The sequence below is a fragment of the Pan paniscus genome, chromosome 1 (genome assembly GCF_029289425.2).
Source record: "Pan paniscus chromosome 1, NHGRI_mPanPan1-v2.0_pri, whole genome shotgun sequence".
Classification (NCBI taxonomy): Eukaryota; Metazoa; Chordata; class Mammalia; order Primates; family Hominidae; genus Pan; species Pan paniscus.
Genome location: NC_073249.2, coordinates 215,493,864 through 215,497,300, shown reverse-complemented (window position 1 = coordinate 215,497,300; position 3,437 = coordinate 215,493,864). Strand labels below are relative to the sequence as shown.

Sequence of the window (3,437 nt, the reverse complement as noted above, 5' to 3'; positions counted from 1 at the left end):
AGGTGCATACTCCTACGTTAGGTTTTCAGTCTTGTCTGCCTATTAAGCTAGGTTACGATTTGTCCGCAAGGACTCAAATAGAGAAGTACAGAGTCCTCCTCAGGCCATATTTAGTTTGCTTTAACAGGCTTGATTTCACCTTAGACACACCTGAAGAAAAGTTATGTAAACTGGAATCTAGGTCGGAAGAAACTATAAGAAATCAAGCATGAAGAGACAAAAGGATAGAAAATACAGAAGAGGGGACCAGAAGCATTGAGGATTCAGTGATAAGAAAGAACAAATATGTAATTGTTGTCCTAAAAGGAGAGTGGAAAGAAAGGAGGCAGCAGCCATATTTGAACAGATAATAGCTGAGAATTTCCTAAAATGATTGAAAGACATTTACCCATAAATCCAAGAAGCATATTGCAAGCAGTGTAAAGCAATCCACTCCTACCTAGATACATCAGAATAATGCTGCAGGAAACCAAAGATAGAGAGAAAATCTTAAAAACAAAACAAAACAAAATAATCGCTCAGATACCTTAAAAGAATTAATAAACTGACACTTGTTTTCTCAGAAGCAACAATGACAGTCAGGAAACAGTGGAAAAATATATTCCACGTGTGAAGAAAAGTAACTGCCAAACTGGAATTCTACCATCACCGAAAATATCCTTCAGAATCAAAGTGAAATAAAGATGTTTTCAGATAAATAGAAACTGAGGAAGTTTGCCACTGGCAGAACTCCTTTAAAGGAAATTCTAAAGGGTTCTTCAGGAAAAAGGGAAATGATCACAGATGGGAGGTCAGAGATGCAGAATGGAATAAAAAATAACGCAAATGGCAAATATGTGGGCAAATCTAAGTAAATGCTAACTATAAAATGATAATAATAATAACTCATGTAATATAAAATATGTAGGAGAGAGAATTAAAGTACATAATAGCATATAGATCTGGAAGGGACCAAATAGAGTTAAATTGTTCTAAGGTCCTTGAGTTTTCTGGGAGGAGGGTAAAAGTATCAACCAAGATTAGACTTTGCTAAGTCATGAGTGCATGGTAATTTCTTTGGTAAACACTAAAGTAATAGAAAATAGTTTAGTCCACTATGGGAGGCAGAAAAATAATAGTTAAGGGAATTTATATCCTTAAAACAACAATTAAGGGAATTTATAGTCTTAAAAGCATATAGAAGAAAGGAATAAAGGCTGAAAATTAATGAATTAAACATCCATCTCAAAAAACTAGAAAACTGATAGTAAAACAAATCCAAAGAAAATATAAGGAAGATAATGAAAAAAATAAAGTTTTTAAAAGTATTTTTAGACTTACTTTTATTTTTTAAATTATTTTTTATATCTTTAAAGGAAAATTTCTAAAATAAAACAATCACACAATAGAGATGATCAACCATGCCATGTTTTGGCTCTTGGAAAAGACGGATAAAATTGGTAATATCTGGTGAGACCAATAAAGTAAAAGAGAAAAGGCATAAATAGTAAATATTAGGCATAAAGGGAACTTTAATACAGGCCCTAGAGATATAAAAAGATAATAAGAAGACATTATGAGCAACATATGTCAAAAATTTTGAAAATTTAGGTGCAACATGTAAATTCCTAGAAAAATACAACTTACCAAAACTGGGAAAGGAAACAGAAAACCTACGTAGTTTTGTACCTAATAAATATAGTGAATCTAAAATAGAAAAGCCTTCCAACAAAAACAAGACCAAACAGAAACCTCTTGGCCCAGATGGCTTTATTTATGTAATATTCAAGGAAGAAGTAACACTCAGCCACACACACACACAAAACCTGATTTAAAAACGAGCAAAGGCAAAGAACTAAAAATAGAATTACAGTTAGACCTAACAATCGCATTACTAAGTATTTACCCAAAGGAAAATAAACCCTTCTACCAAAAAGACACCTATACCTGTATGTTTATTGCGGCACTATCTACAACAGCAAAGACATGGAATCAACCCAGGTGCCCCTCAATGGTGTGGCTTGGATAAAGGAAATGTGGTACAGGCTGGGTGCAGGGGCACACGCCTGTAATCCCAGCACTTTGGGAGGCCAAGGCGGGCAGATCACTTGAGCCTAGGAGCTCGAGACCAACCTGGACAACATGGTGAAACCTCGTCTCTACCAAAAATACAAAAATTAGCCAGGTGTGGTGCTATGCACCTGCAGTCCCAGCTACTCAGGAGGCTGAGATAGGGGGATTGCTTGAGCCTGGGAAGTTGAGGCTGCAACGAGCTGTGATCATGTCACTGCACTTCAGCCTAAGTGACAGAGTGAGACCCTGTCTCTGAAAAGACAAGAAAAGAAAATTGGTACATATACATTATGGAATACTACACAGCCAGAAAAAGGAATGAAATCATGTACTATGTGGCAACATAGATGCAGTTGGGGGCCATTATCCTAAGTGAATTAATGCAGAAACAGAAAACCAAAAACCACATGTTCTCACTCATAAGTGGGAGCTCAACAATGGGGACACATGGACACAAACATGGGAACAGTGGACACCAGGGATTCCAAAAGTGGGGAGGGAGAAGGAGGGCAAGCATTGAAAACTCCCTACGGGGTACTATGTTCACTACTTGGGTGGCAGGATCATTAGAAGCCCAAGCTCTAGGATCTTGCAATATATGCGTGTAAAAACCTGCACATTCACCCCTTGAACCTAAAATAAAAAATGAAGCAAACCAAAACAATGGGCAAAGGACTTGAATAGACATTTCTCTAAAGTAGATATATAAATGGCCAATGAGCACATGACAAGATGCTCAATACTGTTAGTCATTAGGGGAAATTAAATTCACAATGACATACCACTTCACACCCACGAGGCTGGTTATTGTTTAAAAACTGGAAAATAACAAGTGTTGGTGAGGAGGCAGAGAAATGGGAACCCTCGTGCTCTGCTGGTGGGAATGAGAAATGATGCAGATGCTGTGGAAAACAGATGCTTTTGTGGTTCGTGAGCCTGACGATTGGGTGTTCATGTACGTGTGTGAGATGTGCCACCCTCGAACCTTGTTATGACATCAGCACATTACCCATCTGACCTGGAAAAAAAAAGAGAGAAGAAAGCAGTTTTGTGGTGCCAATTTCATCCTAGGTATAAACCCAAAGAACTGAAGGCAGGGATTCAAACAGCTACTTGTACACCAGTGTTCATACCAGGATTATATTTACAAAAGCCAGAAGGTGAAAACACATCAAATGTCCATCACCAGATGAATGGATAAACAATGTGTTAAATACATACAACGGAAATACCATTCAGCCTAAAGAGGAATGCAGTTCTGATACATGCTACAACATAGATGAATCTTGACAACATTATCTCAATGCAAGAAAACTGACACAGGAGGACAAGTATTATATGATTCCACTTATATGAGATACCTAGACCAGGCAAATTCACAGAGA

General features: G+C 37.3%; 1 non-coding gene across 1 annotated transcript; it reads left to right on the top strand.

Annotated features, from left to right (window-relative positions):
* The first annotated feature begins 2,967 nt into the window (after positions 1-2,967).
* Positions 2,968-3,071, top strand: LOC112438663 (small nucleolar RNA U13). Its single transcript, XR_003027047.1, has one exon. It is a non-coding gene; the product is annotated as a small nucleolar RNA U13 (small nucleolar RNA).
* Positions 3,072-3,437: the final 366 nt, after the last annotated feature.